A 26,772-nucleotide genomic window follows, 5' to 3' on the forward strand; every position below is an offset into this window, starting at 1 on the left:
AAATAAGTACCAGGTTTCCCATTGCTGCAATCAAATCCAATGTAATGTATAAAAATAAAGTTTGACCAATGTGGGCCGGCTACTCTTGTGTGCCGTTTGGGTAAAATTACCATGATTCCCAAGGATGTGTGGAGGTTTTTGAAGAAAGTACAGGTGGTTCCCATCAGCAAATGTCAGATGGATTCTGTAGGTACACTCCAGACAGCTTGCTAAAAGCAGCGTTAGTAATTTGAATGGTTGCAGTCCTGATATTTTTATTGTACTGTCTCAGTGCAGACGTGCATGTTATATTTAGGTTATTTTCACCTCAGGCCTCGTCTCCTCCTTGAGCTCCCTGTTCAGGCATTTGACTTGTGAAAGAAAACACATTGCATCCTGACACCCCCAACCAGCAGGAGATATTATCTCATGAGATGGGCTGCAGTTGCTTTCCATTACATATCAAATCATACATTTATAAATGGCGCATGTTTGAAACAATGTACTGATGTGTATGATTAAAAAAAGAAAAAAGGTATACGCTGGTTCAGACAGCTGAATATTGATCAACTGGCCACTAGACAAATTAATTATTAATGGAGAAAATGCCTTCATCTGGGTTAATCAAACAATTTTAAAGGAAATGTTTTTTTTTTGTTTTTTTTAAACTGCAGTAATTTATTATTTGGTTTAAAGTAGTTTTGAGCCTTAAGTTATCCAATGAACACAGCATATTTTTGGGGGTTTTTAAAAAGTGCCACTAAAGAAATTGTTTTCAGAGAATGAGAGTCTTTCATCGCCCATTTCAGTTTTTTTTATTTTTTTATTTTTTTAAAAAGTTAATATCTGATGAAAGAGCTGGAGGGGGAAAGTGGGTTAAAGGTAGACACACAGATTCACATTTCTGTACAGTGACTTGTAAAACTATTCATCTCTCTTAAACCGTCTCACATTTTGTCATATTACAACCTAACTTGATTTCTTTTCATTATAGATTAAGAGGCCAGCAGAAAGCAGTGCATAAATGTGACATGCAAGATAAAATATACTCACCTTTTAAAGTGTTTTCCATTTAAAAATCTTAAAAGTGAGCTGTCCATTTAATTCCGCTACCTTGAGACAATACCCCCTAGTCAGTGTTACAATCCTTTAGAGTTTGACTATCAGCTTTGCTCATCTAGAAAAGATTTTTAATCAGTTTTTCTTTGCGAAATAACTCCAAGCTGGAGAACATCTGTAAATGTCAATTTCCAAATTTTGCCCTAGACTCTTTTTCAAAGATAGTTCTATTCTTTCATAAAGCGGGGATCATGGGGTAAGCAAGTAACGGATGTTCTGTTCCGACTCACCCAACTTCTCCCATCCAAGCGATGGATCGCTGCAGCTCCTCTAGAGTTACCATGGGACTCTTTGCTGCTTCTTTGGTTAGGCGTAAAGCTGTGTTTAGGTAGTTTTGCAGTTTTATTATACTTTCCAGAGAAATGACTGAACAGTGATGACTTAACACGGAGTTTCTTCCATTAACGTGATGGTTTCTTTTTTATCATTATTATTATTGATTTCACATAACATACTTACAACTATGGGCTAGTTTGTTTTTCTTTTATTACATAAAATTTCTTTAATACACAATTTTATTGCAAAAGAAGAAAAAGTACAATGGAGTTTTCTACAGCACAGTACTGCATCAGATTGTCCTGAATTCAAACAGCATATAATCTAGTAAATAAATAAATGGTGCTGTTCAAAAACTAGAAGATTATTTCAATATGATCTCTCTGCAAGACGCTATTGCATCTCGTATGAGGCTGCGGCCTTTTGTTTCAAATAAGAGACACCACTCTACAAGCTCATCTAAAAATCTGCTTGCGAAGATGCAGCTTAGCACAAAAGGGAACACTTGACTCACAAATTCAGCCTCATGAGTTTTCACGTCAGTATCTTCCATTTGACTGTTTTGGCACTCACTTCCAAAATGGATTGGAAGTACGAGACAAACACTGAAGCTGCAAGCTGCAGATGGTGCTCCAATAAAGAAAGAGATTGGCTCAAGTGTCACCACCAGACATGCTGTGGCTAATCAATACAAGAACACAGTCAAGCTGAGAGCGGCCAATAGCTGGGTACAGAGAGGACAGGGATGAAACATGGTGTAGGGAACACCTGCACGCTTTGTTGGACTTCTGGTCTACAGTCATTTCAGTGAACTGTTGTCTCATCATAGCGAGTTTTCATGGTGGTTAATTTACGATGGCACTTCTTTGCAGCAAAAACGATGGGATTTATGTAAGGGGAGATGGGCTCGACTTTAGAGCTGAGCAAAATGTATAATTCAGTTTGGATTTCTTTTCCAAATGATCACAGAAATTATGTTGCTGACAAAAAAAAGAAAAAAACATTATCAAAATGAGTCATCCTGACCCCACCTCCTCCATGACTTCTGTGACAGACTACCAAAATGCAAATTTGCAGAATTTACTTAAGTGTTGAAGTACATAAAAAATACAAGACAACCCTAATAAACTAAGTCTTTGTAACTCACCTGTCTCCTCATGTTGTAAAGATGCAGCACAGCTACAATTCTAGTCCTTAACCCCTAGAACCCGATGGACCCACCGGTGGGTCCAGCTTCCACGACCTCGGCTCGCTCTGTAAACAAAGGCTCCACGTGCCTTTAAATTTTTTTTTATTTTTTATTATCCGCTAAAAGAGGCTTTGATCTTTCAAAAACTATTCCGCATAAAGGTTTTGCCCAAAATGTTAAGTTTAAATTTATTTATACCCCCTGAGGGTATAAGAGGTTAATAATGACATTTTAACTCAACAGGATTTAATTTATGTCATTTTTCTAAGCACTTTTCACTAGATTCACCCAATCATATTCACTAACTTGTACACATTCATATGCAGAGATGCAGATCAGTAGGAAACTTGGGATTAAGATGAACTGTGAGTGAACTTTAACTCACAACTTTAGCAAATGCCACCAAATACAAAGATCCTCAATTAAAGTGAGATGCAGGACTTTTTTTAGTGTATTTTTCCAAAGCACTTTGTTTTCCAATGCGTCACCACTGAACGTACTGAGTTCAGTGGTACTGGATGTACTGAACGTCATTTAAGTTTACTGCTGATAAAATCCTCACTTAACGTTTTACAGCAAAGCATATAAATGCAACATATAAAAGTTAAAATTTCTTCATTTGGTATCTTGCTAGTAACACAAAGCCACAGTCTTTCAAACAGCTCAAAGTGGCAAGACTGGACCTTTAGGCCCACAGAGAGGCTGTACAAAAAGTATCAGACTTCAAAAACACACACAATGTGCAGTAATGGTATCATTTAAAAATATTTCAGTTTATGTTGGACAAGATGCATAAGAGTCTATTAAAACTAATAACTTCTGCTATAGCAGCAAAGATGCCAAATAGTAATTATTTTAAGTTTAGCACATTTATATATCTTGGGACAAGTGACGTAAAGTGTTTGGATAAATGACACCAAAATAGCTATGACTAATTTATATTGTGCAAGAATGCCTTGTAAAAGTTGTAGCACTGCAAAATAATTCAAATATGCATACAGTGTCAGGGCATCTGAGCCGAATGTCTGCTGTAGACAGCCCTGGTTCTCAAAATGTGGTATCATTACCAATGTTTGCAGATGGGCTAGACCTAAAGATATTCAGGAATCTAAACAGAAATCTGTGTGACAGCAGACTGGAACAAGAACGAGTAGCCACCCAAGTCGTCTGTATTTTAGAAACCCCAGTTTAGCAGTGTTCCAATTCAAAGTTGAAAAATCAGGGATTTACTACTCGATGTGTTCAGCGATCGAGTTATTATTAGCATCGCAAGCTAATTACGATGCAATTTGGTGAGAAACCTTCACCGTTCGCAGCCTAAATTCTTTTCCAACTTCACAGTTAAAGCTTTCAGCAGACAATATAGTGCTAGTGAATACTAATGGTTATTTTTTCTTTGCTCAACAGACAGTGGACTGGTGGAGAGCTTCCCCCCCTCCCCGAATCTTCTCTGCTGACATTTTCTAAATCACAGAAAAAACACACCCCTGTCCAATATTTTGAAAGTGGGCATCCGTCACCCGTTATCCCCCAGTGGGTTTAGCTGAACCAGGAAAAAAAAACACTTCACATTTCTTGTCAAAAACAGATGAGTAACCGCATCACAACTTAAAAAGCTCCTATGTTACACCTCAAGCTTCTGCAAGCTTGAAATGATAAAATAAGCCTATTTAGATAGATAACGCTATATAAAATGTGTGTTTTTTTTATATATGCAAGACCAGTTTTTTGTCTGGCGATGAACAATGAAATTCAAAGAAATCAAGCTGGTGTCAGACAGACTTGGCGCTGAATAGAAAAAAAATCCCCCCTTTGATTCAAAAGCTTATCACCAGGTTAGGCTTTAAGCAGATATGCCATGAATATGTGAAACCTGGGCATTTCTTAGTGTCACATCCAAACACACAAGCCATGGTGCAGCCCAGTGGGCCTGCCTCCACTCTGATTCCTAAAACCAAACAGTCTGCATGACAGCTGGACTTTCACTCTTTACCATGAAGGGAGGATTCATTTCCACCGTGTTTGGAATCCTCAAGTGTTGGCCAATATACACAAGATCACAGCCCATCAGGGGATGGGGAAACTGTAAAAAATGCTCTCTAAGGGAGTAATTAGAAAACTGTATCCTGTTCATTTGTTGCCACCTTGTTGAATGTTGCACCTAGGGCACTAATTGCAGATTTTTACCTAGATTCAGACTACGTGTGGGTCATAAATCAATCTTTTCATAAAACGTCATGAAAAAAGAAGACTTTCCGTGAAAGCAAACGGGGGGACAGAGGCTGAAATGGCAAACAGCAGGAAGGGTCTTATACTAATGCTTTCTCCAGCTGCTCCACCTTAGCCTTATTGTTCCACCGTGCCTATCAAAGAATGATGGGAGGCCATTTAAACAGAACATACGCTGGAGCCAGGGCAACACACCTTGGCCCTCACATGCTCCATTAAACCAGGAGCAGGGGAAACTTTGAGGTCTCGACACTTCCTGGCTCACGGCCCTGCTGCTGACACAATTACTAGCCCCTCATCCCTTCCATGGGCTCTGCTACCTTGTTTAAAATGGCCAAAAGCCATCACTGTGTATAAAAACAAGAAAACATCTGTAAGTGTTTTGGGCTTTCAAAACTCAAAATTTAAAAAGAGCCATGATGATGATTTTTGGTAAGAAGAACCTCACACGCAACACTAATGGCATTGCAGATCTTGAAACCTACCAGAGGGAAGAATATGAAAAACAATGCCATCAGGAACATCATTTTTGACTTTCAACTCAAAACAAAAATGAAAAAAAAAGATGAACTGAACTGCCAATAAGAACAGCCTGAGAACACATTACTCTACCATTATGACAGCCTATTTCCATCGCTAACAAAATTGCTTTAGCGCTTTATGGTTAAAATTGCTAAGTTTTTCTTATGGTCTAGTAATCTAATGATCAGAGACCAGACCTTACCACAAGTCTATATGCCAAATAAGGTGACTGAAGACTTTTGGACATAAAACTCAATTAAAATTTTGCTCCTGCGTTTTGTAAAGCTGCCTGATCAATTTAGAGTCCTAAAATTGTCCTGGTCCTGATTGGTTGTTTCTGAATGGGAGCAAAATATTTCTGCAGATGGCAGTAAGATCACAGGAAGGAGGCAGAGATGTTATATTTTGTCACATATTAGTCTAAAATTACACTGCAATGACATAGTGACAATTCTAACGTGTAAAAATCAATTTTGTATAAAAGGTTTTCCACTTCACTTTTAATGCCAAAACATACTCTGCAAAAAGAAATTTCCTCATCCAAAATGGTCTTGCAGCACCAGGTTGGGAACTTTTGCAGCTCTGCTCTCGATACATTTTCAGCAGAACCTTTATCTTTCCTGGCGTTCAAGAAACATGAAGTGGGTGTGCTGAAGTGGGTTAGATCTATAAAGGCTTCGTAGGAGTTTTCTTCATGCGAGTTATGAAACATGCTTTCCAGCAAAGAATTTGCTCAAATAACAGAATAAATTTATCTAATCTTGCAAGCACGCTTTGACATTTATGCCTGCTTTATTACGTCTAACGAGTCAACTTTAATTTCAAAACATTATAAAAGGAAATTCAATCCCGACGACCCTTTAGTCATAATGTTGTGCCTGTTTTTTATGCAATTCTTAGGAGAGGCTTAAAGGGAATAAAGTATACAGTAAAAATAAACAGGCCACTTCATGCTGTTATTTACCTGGCCTACTGGCAATGTTCTATGTTATGGTTCTTAAACCAAGAAGTTTGGGATCCAAACTCGACACAGACTGAAATGATCCAATCTAGGCAGAACCTTGAAAACATTTCCTACAACCGCTCTAGTCAGAAACTTGCCAATGGTACTACTCCTGATGTGAATGAAGAATCCCAAAAATACAAGCAATTTAGAAGAAACGGAGGGAAGAACAAAAAAATAAAAAATAAAGGATTCACACCTCACAATGAAATTAAAATTGCGGTTTTAACTAGGGCAGAAAACAACTGTTCTGTGCTTCATCCCCAACACCCGTGAACACCCCTCCACCCCCACCCCCCGGGGAGACAGACTCTACGTTGGCTACTTTTTTAACAAGCAGCAGAGAGACTGCCAAGTAAAGCTGGAAGCAAAACTTGAGTTTTACCCTCTCTTTTTGTTACACAAGCAGATTTCAAATGACTGAGGCATCAAATGATTGTAGGCAGCACCACCATGGTGCATTTGGCAGAAGTAAGCAGGGAGAGAGCATTCCAGTCTTTATTGGGTACGTTTATATAAAATAAAGCTGCAAAAATCTAAATTAATATCTAGCAAATGATATACTGTATATTTATAAAAAGGACCTATATCTGATTTGATTTATGGGTTAGTGACACTGTGGATTGAAGTCTGACTAACACTCATTAGGAATGAAGCAGTTTCACACCAAGAGCAGAGGAATACGCCTCCTGCAAATTTTACTTGTCTGACACATAAGCATGTTTACATTACATTTATGGATTCTAAATTAATTGACTAACAGTTTAGGGCAGCTCTAACTTATTTAAATACATCTCTCCTGTGACAAATTACAGTAATACTTTCATCATGCTGAGAAATATTTTAAAGAACATACAGCACCTTACAACTCTAATTGGAATAAATTACCTCTCTAGCATGATAACTAAAGGTGTGAAGTATGACGATTTTATTTTTATGCGACAGACATTACCATAGTACCTATGTTAATTACATTAGAGTAATTGTGTTACAATTGTTTTTTTGTTTTGTTTTTTTTAAACCCTTGACAATGCAAAACCATTTGTACAAATTGCACAAACAATAGTCAGGGTGCCGACTACTTTTATCAAACCATACGTTTTAAAACTTTGTACTGAAAAAGCCTAAAATGTTACTAAATGCCATTTGTACGACTTTTTAATGTCCTATTTGAATGCCACAAAACGCCCTAGTAGTGTGTGTGTAGGGTAGGAAAGTGCAGCTGCAGCCGATACTGAGCACTTCTGGCCAGCTGGCTAAAAGAAGGCAACTATATTTCTTCCCCTATATTTACAACAACAAATTCAGCAAAGTGAGGATTTTCGTGGCGCATCTAAAGACAATGAAAGCAGAATGGCGGACAAATGGAAACTCACATTTAGCGCCACCTGAGGGAAATGAAAAGGTCAATTCTGGTAAACCAATTTCTAACCCAATGGTACATGTAGGAGCATAAATGATTATCTATTAGGTCTACCCAGGGTCACCTCAAAAGAGCAGAAAGTCTCTTCCCCATACTTCCAGGGTGTGTTTTAATCCTTGCTGAAATGGTCCTAAATGATGGAAAGAAAAAAAATTTGTAAAAAAAAAAAAAGATTTAAAAAAAATCAGACTGCAGGAGAGATCACGAAGGAGGACAGCCTGAAGTCAGCTCCAGCAGAGGGGCCCCGCTGACCTAGATCCAGGCTGAGTAGGGATGATATTAGCAAAGCAATTAAGGAGATGACAGCCGTCAGGCAGGGTCAGACTGACAGGGATAGCAGTCTGTCTCCCTCCCTTTCAACATGTTCTTTTTCCCCTCTCTGTCGGTAATGGCTATTGATTTCACACAAGCAAACAAAAAGTCCTCTGCACCCAGAGGTGGCCGATTTGGTGTGAAAGGCAAATAATAATAAAAAAAAAAAAAAAAAAAAAGAGGGGGGGGGACGCAAGATAAAGTTGCAAGATAAAGTTTTATAAAGGATGTATGAATTACGAAAAGGAGGCAGAGGTGACGGCTCAGGTGCGACGTGAAGGGAGAGGCCTGAAACTCACAGGTTTGCGACCTTGTCAGCTCTTTACTTGCATGAGCAGAAATCACTCCAGGCATGTCACAAACCTAATTCCCCAGAGATGATAGGGAAGTGGATCTACCTCAAAAAGATGTTCCATGTTTTGCCATAGGGATGAAAAAAATTTTAATATTTAAGGTAAAGGAAGTCAAGCTGAGCTACTTTCTTTCCCATGCATAAAGAATCCTAAGTGGCTCTTAACTATTAGCTGCTAGAAAAAGTAAATGTTTAATTTGTGTTTTAAAGAATCTTTTTGCTTTTTTCGTTTCTGGTATTATTCCAAAGTGCCTTCTAACAGTATTCGTGCCAGTTTTTCCACATTTTCAACCACAATGTTTTTCTTGGATTTGCATGCGATAGACCAGAGATTTGTAACTTGTGAACTCATAAATAGCCTGAAATCATACAGAACTGAATAGTGCTTTAAACTATATAATAAAAAAAGGCTAGCTTCAATAGTCATTTGTGTATTGATGCAAAATTTGCACAGAATGTCTCGTAGGACATTTTTTGAAATGTATTTGTAATGTCCACTTCGATGTTTTGTCTGCCTAAAATGATAGAGATACGGTGTATGCAGAGGTTTATTTGAGCAGGAACAGAATCCATTATCTGTAATGCATTATACAGATGATGCAAATGCTTTGGCTTTACAGCTCATGTTCTCGCTGCAAGAAGCCAAACATGGCGTTCCAAACACAGCAACGTTCGTTTGCAAGCAGTTCTTTATCACACTTGGCCTTCGCACTCGTGGAGGCCTGAACTTTAAAGACACAGAACACACCATCACAAATATGGATGGCAAACATCTACAAAATCAATTGTAATAACCACGTAATTGCAGAACTAAACCTATTTTTTTGAGCATGTTCCAGTATCAGTCAAAGGTCAACCTTTCTACAGATAGGTTTGATTTAAAAGGCAGCTCTTTGAATCCAGAAATGCCACTGCTGTATGTTGATGCTCATTCTTTGCAACCTCAATGGCAATTTGTTCTTTGATATGTGTTCATTTATAGTAGGGAACTACAGAGGGATAAATAAGTATTTGATACAGTGACAATTTTTCAAGTTTTCCTGAGTTTCCTTGAGTTTCTTTTAGGGGCACACCGACAAATCGGTCTGGATTTCCTCAAATTTGTTCGATCTATGATCAATTGGTACCAACATGAGAGACCAATCATATCCTCCTTTCTTATCTAATTCTGCAAAAGGTTTGAAAATTAGCCGGTGCCCACCAGGTCATGTCTGCACATGCCTGGTAAACTATAGTCACCCCACATTGCCATTTTTTTATAACTTTTCAGACAAAACAGAAATAAAAGGAGAACTGCAATCAGAGCATGCCTGGTTTCTTCAATTTTCTAATAATTTTGCCTTCTCTTCAAGATATTTCTCTAGTGTTCTGCTTTGTGTAGGCCTAATATTTTGTCCCTGGTGTACTTAAATAGCTCTTTGAACTCGTTACCTGTACAAAGAAAGACGAACGACAATGTATCAAAAACTTTTTTCCTCCCACTTGAAATATTTAATTTCAGTACATAAAAAAATTAAATTAGGATTTTTTTTTAGAGGCTGTTAAATCAAAGAAAAATGTATATTTACAAAGCTCTAGCTCTCTTTACTTCACTTAATTTAAAAAAAAAAAAAAAAGAGACAAATTGAAGGTTTTGTCACTTTCGGCAGAATTAAAGGCGCTTTAGTGAAGAGAGACAGAGATGAATTAAATGTAGGATAACTATTTGACTGGTATTTCAAGTAATAATTATACTGCTGAACTTAATGGACTCCACTATTATTTTATTCTGACACCGGACAAAGAATGCAGCGCCGGGGAGTTCACTCCCCACTGCAGTCCGGTTCGGTTTTCCCGGCACAGATGTGGGGAACTTCATCTACGCACAAAATGATCAAATTAAATAAACGACGACATATGTGCAGCAGTGATTGCAGAGAAAACAAGATTATACAGAATCTCATAAAAAGATATTACAGAGTGGCTGCATTAAATTGCAGCATAGACCCTAACCAAATTACATTCACAGTAATTACAGGGGACAGTGCCACTAATGTTACTGGCCATTTCTGCTTTCGCAGAGCTTTGTATTGTGAGCCTCTACTCCATCCCAGCATGCTTTGCTCCGGGCGTGTAAATCAGTGGTGTTGTGTTCGGGTAGTTGGTGTTAACCTAATCACAGTGGGCGGGTTGTACGTTTTGAGAAAAGCAGAACGTAGTGATATACGAAGAGACTTCTACACTAAAGCACAACAGCAACATGGTGGGAGACGAAGGATGCTGGCAGACTCGGGGAGAATGCACACAGGATGCTCCAAATCCCACAGTGCTGTGAAATTTGTAGGTGGTTTCTCTGAAGTAACACCTGGGAGACAGGTGGAGGGAGGCGCAGCATTTTCTTGAGACTGTTCACAAACACGTTTACTTCCCCGTCATCAGCTCTTCTAGCTACAGGAGGTCAGTACAAATAGCTGAGAGCTCCTTTTTTTTTTTTTTAAACCTCGCTACAAAGGCAACACCTGCTCTCAACTGCTTCTTTAGGCACAACGTGCCTGATAAGAAACTCAGCCACAGGGACAAAGATTTCTGTAAAATCAGACTTAACGTTAGGCATAAGCCGGTGTGATAAAGTTGAAACAAAAAAATTAAAAAAGAAAAGTCATTTCTATTAATTTCCTTACAGAATAATCACAGTACAAGTACCATAGCAAAAGGGAAACATGCCAAAAGCACAGCAGCTTGCAACATAGTTTAGAACTAAATCACCTTAATTAGGAGTCATTAGTGGAAATACAGAATGTTTACATTAGACAAAACTTTTACTTATTTGAATTTTTATTTATTTTTTTATTTCTATACATTTAAATACATATTAAATACATATTTCTTGTTTGTACAAATCCACAAGTTTATGCCAAGATTTGTTTTTATGGCTAAAGACTTTGGGTGATATTTTGATGCTGTGAAAAGGCTGCTAGTGTATTCAATTAGTGCAACCAAAGTACTTCCAATGAATATATAAATAAGCTTAAAGCTGTTAATGAAAGAAGCAATTAATGACCAGATGTTAAAATAAAAGAGACAAAAATAAACAAATAAAACTTGGCAAAATCTGGCAGGCCTTAAACGTTCCTCCAAGTGTGGGGAGGAGCAGCTTTGAGCAACGCTGAACTGCACACAGCTGGAGAAGTAAGTTGGTCATTCCAGGACTTTAGCAGCTTTGAAATGTAAAATATATATATATATATTTACTTCAGTGCTGTTAACCAGTCCACACCCATTTTGTGTTAAATTCAAAAGTTTACAAGTAGCTCTTTAATTGGCATATAACTTTAAGGCAAAATTCCTAGGGATGTTTTTTGGCAAAGCTTTTGCAACGTTTTTGTTTTTGTAAGCAGCAGGATTTAATGGGGATGCATTTGAAAACACATGGTGCGGGGGGAAAGACTTTTACAAGAGTTTAGATTGCCTCCAAGCTCCCATAGTATACCTTTGACATCTGCACTGCACATGTATGCCATCTGCAAACCTCCCGCAGATCTACAGAAGTAAAGCGGCTCCCGATTCCGTCATTTAGACCCACATAAGCTAAAGTCTTTATTCTCAAGTGCATGTCTACATGTATAACTGCAAATGACCTGTGGCCTGCTGGTATAATGGCTCGGTTTGTTATGTCTGCACTTGTCCTCTTATCTCAGCTAAAGGACTAAAGATATTCAGACTCTCAGCAGCCTCCAGAAGTTGAAAATGTAGCTAGCTTTTCTCTGCTTCGCACACACCAACCTTGGCATCTCCCTCACATTTGCAAGCTGCACTGGAAAACCTGTGCAAGACAAAGCCTCTCTCTATATATGCACTGAAATAAAGATATGTACCATAATGAGTTGCACTCTGCTGATGGCCATTAGGCCTCGTGTCAACATTAGGGAGATATCCAAATAAAAATTTGGCAGATAATGCTCCCAATTAATTCAGAGCAAATTTTCTACGCAGTGCCACTGACCACAGACGATAAGAAGGTACATGTGAATTCTCTGATAAGAATCCCTGCTGGGAAATTAATTTCTGCAGAGAACATTTGGTCCTTGCAGAGCTGCGATGTAATTAAGGTTAAAAAGGGGTTTCCATATCAGGCGCAGAAATTGCCTCCTTTGAAATGCATCGCTGCGAATCTAACGGAAGCCGAGGCGGGCGGACCTCTGCTCCTCTCAATGTCAGACGTTTTATTTATTTCAAGTAGAGAAAAGCAACACTGTCCAACAGACTCCACCCAGATTTATTCCCCCCCTCGTAGCAGCTCGAGTCAGCTGAATTTTTTTTTTTTTTTTAAGTTCCAATTTCAGTGAGAAACCAGGAGGTAAGTTATGGTATCGATTTTTATCCGAGGTACTGTTAGCTCCATTTTTATGTGCATCCTAATAGCATCACTGTGGAGGTGGGGGAAAAAAAAAAAAAACCACACCACTCACTAGATGTTTGCAGCAAAAGGGGTCAAAAAAGTATAAATTACCAAGCTGGAGCGAAAAGCAACGTAGTGTGTTCTGCGAGGATTAAATTGCCTCCAACTCTGCTCCTGAGACGCACTGTTTTATATCCACAGCTGAGTGCTGCTCAAGGCATTAGGTGAAACAATATACATTATCTGATGCGATAAGCATCTTCCAATAGCAAGGCGGTCAGCGACACACTAAGCTTTGATTTGCAGGACAGGATGACATAATGCCACTACCAGAGAGCATGGAAACCCAGTCTAAAAATCAATCCTGCATCGCTTACATAGAGCACAAGCACACAGGGATGCTCAGGTGTTCGTATCCTTAACTAAAAACAGCTGATGTGACAGGAAATCTGCAGATGCAGGTCAGAACTTTGCGTATACTCATCCGTATGAATGTCACATTTAGCGAGGCACTCGGATTGTTTTTTTTTGTTTTTTTTGAGGGATTTAAAATTCCTATACAAAGAATAGGAATTTTAAAAGCAAGTTCAGGATGCAGAAGTTTGATTTTGTGAATTTGGTCTTTTCCACAGGGTCAAAATTACACATACAGGCTTAATCATAAAAAAGAAAATCCTCTATAGATCATTAAGAGTCTGTTAGAGCAAGAGCCTAGCAAGTCTCTAGTATGAATCCAACTAAAAATGCTTTTTAAATTGGTTCATTTAAATGGGGGCTTTTAGGTACTTTCCATGAACATAGTGCCATCTCATAGCACAATTAGGTAACTATGTTATCTTTAGTTGTTATAAAAATGCTGCATGTGTCAAAAATAACTTAAGAAATTTGGGACCTTAAAACTGGCCTCTGCCAGTTTACACTTTGACGCCCCACAAGTGAAATTTGTGGTGGTTCACATGGACAACTCAACGGCAGTTTGGAGAAACATTTTATCATCATCTGAGGTAATAAAATGTGGCCAAAGTGGAAAGAAGAATAAATATGAAGTGCAAAGTTAGGCTTTCAAACCTGGGAATGCTGTGCCAGCTTTCAAAAACGGTGGTGTCGGCAACATGCTGAGGGTCTGTTTAACCTGCCTGGTGGTGCTGGAACATTTCACAAGAGGGGTGGAATTATAAACAAAGGGGACATTCTCCAAATTCTTCAACTTTGCCTTTAAGCCCCAGCTAGTTGGACATAACTGGGTTGCAACAGGACAATGATGCCAAACACACATCAGGCTTGTGGAGTAGCGCCAGCCTGATCGTTACTGAAAATGTGTAGACTGTGCTTAAAAAGCAGAGAAAATCCATTTAAAGTATATCTGATTTCTGGAAAAAATAAAATAAAATAAATTTAAAAAAAAAGAGCCATCAAATATCGAGCCAAAACTATATCTGTAGTTTGTTAATGACAAACAATGATGCCAATGGTTTGAATGTAAATCTCAAACGAGCACTTTGTCATTAAACCACTGGGCATCTTCTCCAGGAACAGAAACCTTTGGGAGTGAAATGACTCCAGCAGTGACTGCCAGGGGATTTGCAGATGAATTAACAGCTGGTGTTACTAAACATATTTCAGATGTTTCTCTGCAGTTTGTAATTATTGGGCTCCATTCCTCCACTGAAAAGCCAAATAAAAAAAAAAATGAAATAAGGAATATGGTGAGACATGGAGACCTTGAATTAGATGAATGCAGCCTGGTGGAGCATATTTGCAGGTGAGCTTTTATGAGACGTCATTGTTTAGCTCACAGTTCTATGGATAAATTGCAGCTGGCAGTGTACATTTAAAACAAGTCAGAGGTTTTCTATTCTGCATGGATTCATGTCTGTTCTTTGTCATCACATTGTCTGTTACACAATTTCTGACAGAATTCATGATTTGATCTCAATCTGGATCAAAGCTGTAAAAAACCTGTGCAATCCATAATGCAAGGTGACAATTTTAATAAAAGTTTAGTCACTAAAGCTCAACATTCCCCTGCAATTTATACTGAGCTGTTGATTGTTCATTTGACTTTGTTCTGTTCAAATCGCCACACAAACCGAGTCTGCTTATTGAAGAATCAATATGGTGAGACAAAACGGGAAGCCGGGGACGTTTAGCTGCAGAAACGACACAATCTTTTTCCTTAAAGAGAGACATGATACGACAGCTAGAGCTTTAAATGTGGGAGTGCTGCCGTTATACAACACATCAACCATAGCTTAAGGGGGAGGAAAGAAAAAAAAGAGTTACATACTTTAGCTCTTCTCGTATGACGTGGTGAAGCTGTTCGGCTCCTGAAGGCGCTTTGAGAAAAGCCTCTGCTCAAACTGCCAGCGCGCCCCATTCACAGATATTAGCCTCAATGGCCCGGATAAGATGCCATGCTCGGACCCCTGCTGTGTGCGTGTGTGTGTGTGCGCGCGGCGTCAGCCTCTACAGATTCTATGCTCCTTTAACCGTGGTGCCGACTCCCCCGCGGCGCTCGACGTCTTAATCACTGCGGGCCAACAATGCCGCTCCGTTTATGTGACAGTGATTTAGCCAGGTGGATAGAGGAACGCCAGCCGCCGTCTGTGTTTATGTTACGCCTGTGTTCTGGTGGCAGAGTGTGAATGGGTCCAACCGCAACCACGTGGGAGGAAAACAAATGAAGCAGTCTTTAGCGTTTCAGCGGCTGCGGCGTGCACAGAAAGGTCAGAGGTCGGCTTATGAATGGCAGCAGGGTGAGGCTTGTTAGACTCCTGACCTTGCACCCTTAGCTGTCCCTCCCCCCACCCCCGCTTCTCGCTCCTGCACACCTGATTGAGCTCAGCGGCGAAACCATTATCAGGCATGCATCTATTGGTGGCCAGGTCAGAGGTCATGTCATTAGTGGTGTTACATTTTTCTGCTCAGAACAGCCTCCTTCAGCCCCCATCAGTCTCTTTCTGCTCTGCAGCTAAATACGCCGCTTCTTGGTATCAAGGAAGAAGGGGGGAAAAAAAAGGCCTGACTGCTTTTGTTTCCCTCTCTGTCAGCAGGTGAAGGATCCTTCTTGCTTTAATAATGGTGGCAGGTGGGGGTCTACTCAAGTGGGCTCAAAGGCTCAGAGTTTTCAAAAACAGCATTTAACTTGACATACTGTAAAGCTGTGCCTGCTGGAATTAACAGAGTTTAAAAAATGTGGCGGTGGGAGGTGGATTTTGACAGTCCACAAGGCACAGCCAAATAAAATTCTTAATTTTATGCTTTTATCCTCTCACAGCTGGACCATCCATTAGGTGGAGGCACATGCATGGATAAGCACCAAATGTAACCGTGTCTCGCAGAGGACTGGGCAAAAATACATTTACATTTACGGCATTTCACTAAACATCTGTGACATTGGGAGTTTGGATTCCTGGCTATAAGTGTCGCTGCTGGTTGAATGTCGAACGTCAGCTCATTTAATAGTAGCAGTTGTATTCATATCGTTTTTTGATTTGACTTAATTAGAGCATACATCATGAAAATGATTTTTTTTTTCCCTACAGGATTAATGAGGGCTACAACGGAGCAGGGCACGATGAGAACATTTCACACTGGGTATCAACGCTAAGAAAAACAAGATGCCATTTTCAACGCCATGGCAACGTTCAGGATGCTTTCTGGTTAAGAGCAAAAAATATCATTTAGTACAATATGTTTTGACTTCCTTCATTTGAGCAAAACCAGGCTCATTTAAAAACATTTAGAATGTCCTGTGCAAATTGGAGGAACATCTCCATGATGATAATATATCAACAGTTAGTGAACACTTTTCACAACACTGTAAATTTACTTATATATTGGTAACTTTGTGTCTAACGCTGCACATTAACCCTAAACAGAGACTTTTCATCATTCCCTTACACACACATCGTATCTTAACCCCAATCATTTAGGTGATTAAAAGCACATGCTTACCTCTCCAAGTGATAAAACAAAAACTTCATTTCAGAGCTACTAGACTGATGGTGATATCACAGAACTTCATCTTCAGCCTGAACAAGGTGACCAGGGGGATTAATTGGTGTCAACTAGTAAGTAGGAGTCACCACACAGGCTCATAATAATTTACTGCTCTCCTCAACAGGAGGGACGCAACTCTCCTTATTAGCTGCAGCACAATTCCCTGTAGCATTTTATTTACCTCCACCCACCCACCGTCTTCCTCAGTACAGCAGCCAGCTGAGGGCACCTTTGTCTGAGCAGCTCTTCATGCAACCAGGGGACCCGTTTTCCTCCGTGCAGAAGCGTGTCATCCATCATTACTCGAGGCGGCCTTGAAAAGTGATTCTGGCAGACAGCTCCAGCCTAATGTCTGGGGGGGGCTCCCCACGCAAGCAGCTCGCTGCAGGGCAAACTGGCCAAACGATGACCATTATCTCACGAGAAATATGGTTAAAAATAGAACAAAAACAAGAGTGATATTTCAGAAGATACAGGTGTCTGAGAGATTCTCAATGGCTTTGATTTTGCCAGTTTTCGAGAAAGTTACTTCCCCCCCCCCTTTTTGTTTGATGCACCAGGGAGGATTTATACCAGGAGTGGATTTTAGTTTGGTTTGCTCTCCCTTTCTACTTAGCATGCAAATAGCATAGCAAGTTCAGACAGGTTAACACAGCGGGGCTTCCTTAAAAAAATTCCAGTGTGTGCACTACAAAAAAAGAAAAAAAAAAAAGCTAAATGGTACCAATGTTTTTGGCATTAGAACAGCTGCACCAGCTTAGAATAAAAATGGAAAACAACCTGCAGGTTGTTCGTCTGGTAGCAACCAACTGGGGTCTATAAAACATGGAGGATAATTTTACATGTATTCAGTGGATAGATAATGGACAAGACATTCTAACGGATGTTTAGTTCAGTCTTTTTATTTGTATACAGACATCAATGATGTCATATATACAATAACACCAAAAAAAAAAAGAAAAAGTTAAGCCAAATGCCAAGTGGCTGAATATTAGGATGATATGTAATTGCATTATTATTGCCAAATATTGCAATGACAATATAATTCCTGAGGCTTATTTTGTTTCCCCAATCAAAATGTCACTATCCCTCTTTGTGAGCTTTAAAATCTCAGCCAGTAAAAATCCTCTTCAGGACACGAAGTCAATATACACAAGATGAATGATCTACATGCAGAATTTGAATGCGTGGCATTGAAATATAAACCTCCACTAAATAAGTCAAGCACTTATCTGGGAATGCGTTACCCGACACACTGATATTGTGATGACAAACTGGGATTTGATACATTTTGCAACTGTTTAACTGTATTAGCAGCAGGCCTTAGTGCAGGGGAACACACAGTAGTTCCCAGCACATCAAACCAAAGTAAAGTGAAAGCACAAAAATGTAATAAAAAGGTATCACACTGAAACAGATTATTCCCCAGCAAAAAAAAAAAAAAAGCGGGGGGGAAGCATAAGAGTGTGAAGGTGCCGTGTGTTTTAAATGAGAGAACTTATAAAAATAGATGTTGAGAATGGGGGAAAATAGAAATAACACGCAGCCCACACAATGACATCACAAAAATCCTCTACAGTATAAAAAGATCCTCTACAAGAACACCAGTGCCTTGAGGACTGGGCTGACAGGAGGATGTGGCATTAGGGTTTTTAGATCTTAGTAATAGATACTTCTGTTAGTTGGACATATACAGAGAAAACTGAAGGCTGAAAAATATCAGCAAACCTGACTGCAATATTATTTTTTAATACTGTGATGATGGTATCATTTGTAATAAACTCAAAATTTTCTTCCCTTTATTTTCTATCGTCAATGTTATCCTCCCCTCCCCTCCCGATTTTATGAAATCAGCCAGCAGAGTAAGTTTATGAGCAAGCAGAGTTTGAACGCGTAAAGACGCCTGAAATCTTACAGCCGAACCAAATATTGCATACAAGCACATATAGGTGAACGCGTCATCACACAGACTAATATTGTAATGATCACTGCGACTTCTCTATATATACGAATGGAAGGTTACATAAAAATGTTGTTGAAAGCTGTTGCTTGTACTTCAGAATTTTCCAAAACCGATTTCTGAAGTTGAGAAGTTTAAAGACTCCGGAGATTGGATATACGCCGCAAAGACTGGCGCGCCTCTTGCATCAACGTTTGCCTGCATCTCAAGCGAAAGCCTGCAGTGTTACTGCTGAATATTTCATAGTTCAAACAGCAAAGTTATGCTAAGGTTCTGATTGCACATGAGCTTTTTTTTTTTTAAATGGTAGAGAACTTCCATCAATTTGCAGCAACCGAACAAAAACATGAAACAAAAACACCCTCAGACCAAGCCCCACGCAGCTGGCACCAACCACAGGGCGCAAGCTAAATACCGCAGAATGATTTTTTTTACAACTCAAGCCCCCCTCTAAGTGAAGGCTGCACCCCAGAAAAAAAAAAAAGCACACATAATGAGTCCTGCTCATCAGAGATGCACTGACCCAGGACGAGAATATACACACGACTCATAATCACTGGTAGGAACACAAAGCCCCACCCCCCTCTGATGCCTGTGGCGTGCGCGCCTGGTCACCTCGCTCGGGGATCAAAGGCAGTATGTCGTTCTAATCAGTCCTCACAGTGGGCAACCCCATTAATTCAGTTCCGTTTCATCAGTGGTGAGCAGACCACCAGAGAGGTTTGTGCATTCCTGGGGTCCCGCCGTCGAGGAGTAATCCTATCTCCTAATGACCAGATTCTAACCCTGTAATTGTTCTGAGACCAACGTGGTTTTGTTTGCAGACATAATTGCAAGATTATTTTGGGAAAAGAGGGGGAAAAATAAATAAAAAATGGAGGGGACACACATAGCTAATTTTCTGGGCATGACAGGAAAGTCAAGCAATATTAATGATGCTGTACATCATCAACTCCAGCAGACAATCAACCCCCCACTAAACCAGGCCAACGTCACGCGTTCAGGAGTGTGAATCCATGCAAAGCACTAAAATGAAGTGCAAGAGAGAAATTTAACTTTTCTTTTTAGAACCTATGCCATTTTAAATAATAACCTTGGTTAAAATTATCTAATGAAAATTAAGCTGAATATTTTCCATGAAACAAAAAGGCAGAAAATTCATGATGTAGCATATGCCTGATTGGTTTTGATATCAGTTTTCTTTTAGTCCTTGTAGCTCGTCTGTCTAATATTAGGATGTTTGTTAGTACATCAGATAATGAGCTTTTCGTATCTTACCGTACCTTTGGTCTCTGGTGGATGGGGATGCTCATCACAGACAAATTGGACCTTTGGAGTATTGTCGTCTCACCTGCAGAAACGACAGCAGTTGGTGAAAAAGTTGCGCCTCAAACACCGAAAATTTAAATCTCTGAGAATGCAGCCGTAACTTTTTTTTTTTGTTTACGCCATCTGTTAGTAATGAAAAAAAAAACAAAAAAAACAGGCATCTCCTTACTAAAAAAAAAACAAAAAAACAATCAAGTGTGGAACAATCTGTATCAGGAGATTTATTAGCGCAGTCTTTGGTGTGGAGAACAGATGAATGACTACACAGAGGCACATCATGCAGAACCTATCAATAACTCTCCAACTGTCGGGAGAGAATCAGAGGTCAGAGACAGATAATTTAGCAGTGGAATAAGGCCAAGCTGACAGCATATGGCTGAAACGCTCCGGAGGCAAATGAACGCCTTGATGAAACTGTAAGGGGGAAAGAGAAAAATGGCATCAAACGTATACGGCACTAACTGAAGAACGTGGTCTTTTCTAAGATGATGACTCAGAGGACGGGTTGCATGAGGAGAGACGTTTCAAAGGGTCCTATTGTAGAACAAAAACAATGCTGGTGCTAGTAAAAACCAGCAATCATGTGATTCCCAGTGGCAGCCTTTGGAAGTCACCACATCTCATTCTTTGTTAGAGGCTGTGCTCCTTTTTGAAGTCCAATTTCAAACGGGGAGAAACAAGAGTTTTAACAGCAGTTAGGGGGGGATAAAATGTTTGATCAGAGGAAATTAAAGAAATAACTCCTGCTTGCAAAAATGTTCATATGTATAGATTTTTTATTATTATTCGCATTTTGTCCCGTTAGACTTTAAAGTGTTTGATCAGGAGTTTATGTGAAATATGGTGGTGGTGGCAGCATCATAGTGTGGGAATGCTTTTCTAAACCAGGAATCGTTATGGTGTATAAGATTGTAGATTTCAGATTTGAGACACCTAAAGGGGGGCTAAGCAAATGCAAATTTGTCCCATAGTTCTTTGTAGAAACCATCCATCATGTTAAATTCACTTTACCAATATGCACTACTTTGTACTGGTCCAACGTAACCCACTTTAAAGGTCTTTACCATTTTATCTCCCAGCTGTCTGGAACATTCTTCTGACTGCATGATGTTTTCGGCCTGGTGACTTCTGAAGGCAGCGGATCTCACCGGATTTTAAATGAAGTTAGAGTTGCAGCACTTACGATTTTCGGGGAAAATTTGGAAAGCCGTATACGCTTTTACGTCCTCTTCACAGTTTTCAATATTGCAACATTAGACAAAGCAAAATTGCTCAAGTGCTTAAAAAAAAATGTACAAGGTAATTTCAGCGGGGCAGCAAAGAAGAAATCTGAACTAAAATAAGATGGTAATTAAAAAAAATAAAATGCCAGAGGAGTCACTCTAAGGCTGCACGACTGCCATCATGGAGGTTTTGCAGTCCTTGATTGTGGGTATAAAGAAAAAAAAAAATCCTATTTTAGGCTCAAAAGGATTTCTACCATTTTTAATAATCTAAATGCATCACGCATGGATGTAATCCCTACGCGTGTTCCAGCACGCCTTTGCAACTGCTTACAAAAGCAGCATAAGGGAGAAGGCACGATAAATTAGCGTTTCCTTCTGAAAACGAATAAAATTATACTCATTGTTGGAATTGATCTCATGTTCTAATGCAATCAGATGCGGGCCGAGAGTAGCTTTTATTTACGATTTTTTATTTTATTTTTTTTAGTTCCTTTCAATAAATGCAGGAAAACCTGGAGCCTCTGAGGAGCTGCTGACAGGCTGCTATTATGCTGGGCAGCTCATAATCACAGCATTTCTGTTTGTGCGTGGTTTATGATGTGCAGACACATTTCTCTCGCTCGCCTTCTCCTTGAGGTACACTGCCTAAAAGTAGCTTTTTTTTTTTAAGATGCGTTAAAAAAAATAAAAAAGTTGACACATTGGCTGCTTCCAAGTAACACACTGATGATACGGACCTTTCTTTAAGGACTGGTGGCAGCGTAGAGCCGACCGCATGAGGCAGCGCAGGCAGGGAAACCTTTTCAAAAAGTGAAATGTCATCGAACGCTCATTCATCATCTTCTGCTGAATCTGCTTTCAAGTCACATACATCACCGCAGACTTAACAGTCTGTACAACATGATTTTGACTCGATTTTTTTCTTTTAAGATGAGAAATGGTGAATGAAGACGTGCTTCTTTATTCTTTAAGAAGAGGGGAAAAAAAGTGTGCGACTTCCATTGTAATAATTGTGCAACTACAGAAAGCAACCTTGCCAAATCCTCCCTCAGTAGGATGACAAAAGACAGCAGCTTTTTTTTTCTCCCCCCTACTTTTAGTTTCCAGTTTCTACTGCAGAGTGTAAGTGCTAAAGAGTTTTGACATATGGCCGTTTATGTAATCAAACCAATTTAAAGCATTCAAAATTAGAACAGTTGCATAAATTAGAAGTGTTTTTGTAAAATGTGCTTTTAAATGCGTCACTGAATGTGTTTATATTCAGCCAAGCTATGAAAATAAGCAGGACTTGAAATTCGGAATACATGGGAAATTTTTCAAGATGTTTTTTCATCCTAAAATGAACATAAATGACCCATATTACTGTCCCGCCACACATTGAGCAGGACGGTAAGAAACAAACATCCATCCATCCGTCTGTAGCTCCCTGTTGGAGAAGGGGACATCTAGGGCTCACAAAGTCTCCATAACAACCATAAACTATAAATGCAAACAAATCCCTTCAGTTCAGACCAGCCCTTTTCATCAGACATTTCTCAAACTCTCCAGGGACTTTATAACTGCGTTGTTCTGAGTCAGATGAAGCCGAGATCGATCATCTCTGAAACATACGGACAAACGCAAAAATTGTTTCTCGTCTCTCTCAGTCCCCAGTTGGAAGCTGTGGAAAACTTGCTGGATGAGCTCAAGATAATTTCTAGAGATTCTGCAGAGAGGAATGGTCAAAAATCCCACTCTCTTTATTCTCAGCTTCATAAAAACAGGACCAAGTGCTCAATTGACCCAAAACGGCAGTTATGTGGTCCATTAACAGAAGCGGTACCAATCACTGTGACATCTGTGATTCTGTTAAAGGCCTTATTTTACCTATTGTATGCACTTAAATTAGGGTTACTTTTATTTAAATAGTGCTAAGATTTATAATATAGGCTTTTTACTTCTTTTTTTTTTTCTTTAAATCAGAGGTGCTGATGAATGTGGCCTGCGCTGCAATGCTTTAAGAAAAACCAATTCATAAAAATAAACCCTACAGGGAAAATGTTTACCGTGTCAGAAAATTAGAGACATTTTCCATTAACTCTACACAAAGCAGGATCATTAACCAACTCACTGACTTCTCCCTATAGGTTTTTTTTCCCCTCTGCATCTAAATATTTGTTTACTTATTTGTAATAAAGCACAGGGACTCTATCAGAGTCACCAAGGACAGCCTTGCTATACCTCATAATATGTAATTAAGGAAAACTTTAAAAAAAAAGAAAAAGTCTAATGATTTGCATAAAAGGTACACAAAATAAATATTGTGACTTTCGGTTTTATTTCACGCTAAAATCTGCTTCCTCTTGTATTTAAATGATGCGCACACACACGCAAAAAGTTCCGTCTTGCCAATTATTGTAAACTTGTCAAAATCAGGCCCGGCTACAAATCATCTATGCAATTATCAATTGATTGAAGCAGCTATCTAACTGTGGAAAAACACTTAGAGGCATAATACATCAATTTTAATGGCATTTCTTAATCAGAACGTTCAGCAATCAGCAGAGACCAATTAGGCCTGAGAGATAGAGAGCCGCCATTAATAATCAAAGTTGGCTGCCATCACACTGGCTCCGTTCTCCAAAGGTTGCTGGAGTTATTTACGAGTGGACTATTTATTTCACTTGAGAGCGAGCTGTTGTCTGATTCTATAAGCGGCGGAAGGAATATTCATAAAAACAGACAATTCTGACCCATTTTCTTTAACAACAGTGAAATAATGCAAAAGGAATGACTGCAGGTGGATTGTTCCTCACATAAAACACACACACACACACACAAAAAGACTTCTCTTCAAGTGAAAATAATTCCGTGTACAGTGAAGAGGGGGAACGGATAGGCTGGTCTCAGAAATGAGAAGAGGAGTCTCCTCCAAGTGACAAAACAGTCCTCCGTCCCACAGGCACAGGGAAATGACAAAGGATATCTTCACAATGCCACCTTCAGCTGCCACCTTATTAACATTATGGGCAGTTTTATTGTGGAGGAAGCCCGCATGTCTTTGAATACAAAAGTAAGCCAACCTGCCGTGCATAAAAATGTACGAGCTGGACACAGACCAGGCAGAGACAATGCCCTTTATGTCTTTCCGGGCAGGAGTTTACTTCTCTGATTTCCATTGTTCCCCTTCCTTGGCAGCGAATATGAGTGGCAATTGCCTGACTTTCAAGTCTTCTACTGTGAGCTATAAAAATGCAAAGAGAGGTTAAAACTCTTAGACCTACAACTGCAAATACTTTTTTCTTTAAAGAGGTATAGTTCACTGCATCAAACAACAGCTTGTTTGGTGTACTAAAAAAAGAAAAGAAAAGACAAATTAGATAAAAGTTAGGGTGGATATACTTTGGTGGATAAATGAAGATTAGCTTTTTCCAATCAAAATTCAAAACTTTCTGTGTGTTACAGGGATTATGATGAAGTAGGTTTTCACTCCGTCCACTGCTGTGTACCATTCCAACAGGCAATCAGTCTGCAAACAAACAAGCTCCCCTCTTTAATATTTCTTACCATATGTTGTGCAGTAATTTGTAAAGTCAATTAATCGATCCTGGTCATTGTGGTGCAGGTATTTATACAGAGAATCCACTGCCAGAATGAATTAATCAACGTTGGGAGTGCACGCGCCGTGGCTTTACGAAGTTTGGGACGAAGCCAGCGGTTTATAAGCCGATGTGTTCCTTGGACGAACACGTCGGAGGCAAAGGCAAACAGGTCATAAATGGGCCGCCGTTACGGACGCACATTCCACCTTTAGCAAACACATGATTTATGTATCCTCTTAACTGAAAAGCCACCTTTTAACTCGCCACTGTTGGAATATGCAAATCAGACATGGCCGTAAGCCACCGTTGTACACTTTCAATAATTGTGATCTATTTATGTATTCATTGCTTACCGGAGAGAAATGAGTTGGGAGACTACAGCTGTAAAACTGAGAGGAGGAAAGATGGAGATTTATATCACGGGGTGAAGGCAAACAAAAGCTAACGACTAATACTAATTTTGCATACAGGTCAATTACTAAGAAAGACTTCTCATTAAACCATTTTTATTGTAATATTTTAAATTAAAAACAAGTTCAAGTGTCGTTGCCTCCAGTGAAGATGGTTTTCCTCTTCCAAGTAATTTAAAGCCTGGTTTACACCTGTTCCATGTCCGTACCCCTCCAACCCTGCTCCAGCCCTACGTCTTCATAAAAAAATATATATATTCCATTTTAAATGATTATTTTTTAGACACCAGATTCTCTCAATACTCTCAAATAAAAGCTGGTACATTTCCATTTTTACCGCTCGTTTTAACGAGGGATGGAGGTTACATTACTGAATGATGTTTATTGCAAAACACACGTAAGATAATGAAGTGCACACTATAAAAATGATTAAAGGTTCATAAAGGGCTGCTGGGGAAGCCGTGGCTGTCAAGCAACCACAAAGCACAGATTTTTTTTTTTTTTTCTCCACTGCTGGAGAATAATGGGCCACTGACAAAACAACCAAACACAGCAGCGGTTTTGTTGTGTTGATGGGTTACAAGATGAAAAAAAGATTTTCCATGTCCATATCCCTCTCTTATAGCGCTAACAGGCTTAACCTGCCCCCTGTGGAGCCTCTCTCCACCAGGCAGCCCCCCAGAGCGCCCGGCGCCCCCAGAAGTAGCCTTACAGGCCAGGGTCCAACCCAGACTCCTGCCTCCTGTTGCCCAATCATACTGAGGAAATTCACACACTTTTTGGGCATTCAACACACTTTTTTCTTTTTTTTTTTTATACAGAGTTTTGCTTATTAAATCACAATATGCTTAAAAGGAGTATTTAAGTTTTTATCCTAGTTATGCTATATTATTATTGTTATTATTGTGGTTTCCTAGAGCTTAATGACTTGTAGCGTTTTGACAAAATGATTGCTTTTCGGTTCATTTCCAGAAAAGCCCTGCTGATGGACAAGCTGGAAAAAGGCCTGAACTACCAAAACTTCATTAAGGTTTTTATTTTTGGGAAATATTTTATTTAAAAAAATAAAAAATAACTAAAGCAAAAATCTAAAACAAACTGCGTGCCGTATAGATATGAATAATAAAGGTATGGTTTGAATTAAAAATGGACAGTACATGTGGCCAATCAAGCAGAATATTGGGTGTCTTACAGAATTGTGTCCTTGTACTTTTTGAAAATAAATTTAAGCAAAATTGTTCTTATATTGTAACAGATACCATCTCAGAAACTAGAATGTCATCTTAAAGTTGTACTATGACAAATATCGGAACCGTATAGAAAAATACAGTGAGTGATTTTTTTATTTTGGTCAATAAATCACTCCGCTTTAGTAGAGATGCACAAAGAAATATGGCTACTGACCAGAGACGATTTTCACCTTCATCCTCCCTGACTGGGTAATGACAGCTCAAAAGAACTGACTAAAATCTATTATTTCTG

General features: G+C 39.2%; 1 protein-coding gene across 4 annotated transcripts in view; it reads right to left on the reverse strand.

Moving 5' to 3' along the window:
• Positions 1 to 26,772, reverse strand: part of klhl29 (kelch like family member 29) — a 274,351-nt gene that overhangs the window by 237,724 nt on the left and 9,855 nt on the right. For 3 of the 4 annotated variants that reach the window (XM_016678942.1, XM_007566636.2, XM_016678945.1), the window contains exon 3: positions 20,028 to 20,095. The gene's annotated coding sequence lies outside the window, so the exon portion shown is untranslated. Of the gene's footprint in view, positions 1 to 20,022; positions 20,096 to 26,772 lie in introns of all 4 variants that reach the window. The other variant, XM_016678943.1, reaches the window with a different exon arrangement.

The sequence above is a fragment of the Poecilia formosa genome, unplaced genomic scaffold (assembly GCF_000485575.1).
Source record: "Poecilia formosa unplaced genomic scaffold, Poecilia_formosa-5.1.2 Scaffold196, whole genome shotgun sequence".
NCBI classification, from domain to species: domain Eukaryota; kingdom Metazoa; phylum Chordata; class Actinopteri; order Cyprinodontiformes; family Poeciliidae; genus Poecilia; species Poecilia formosa.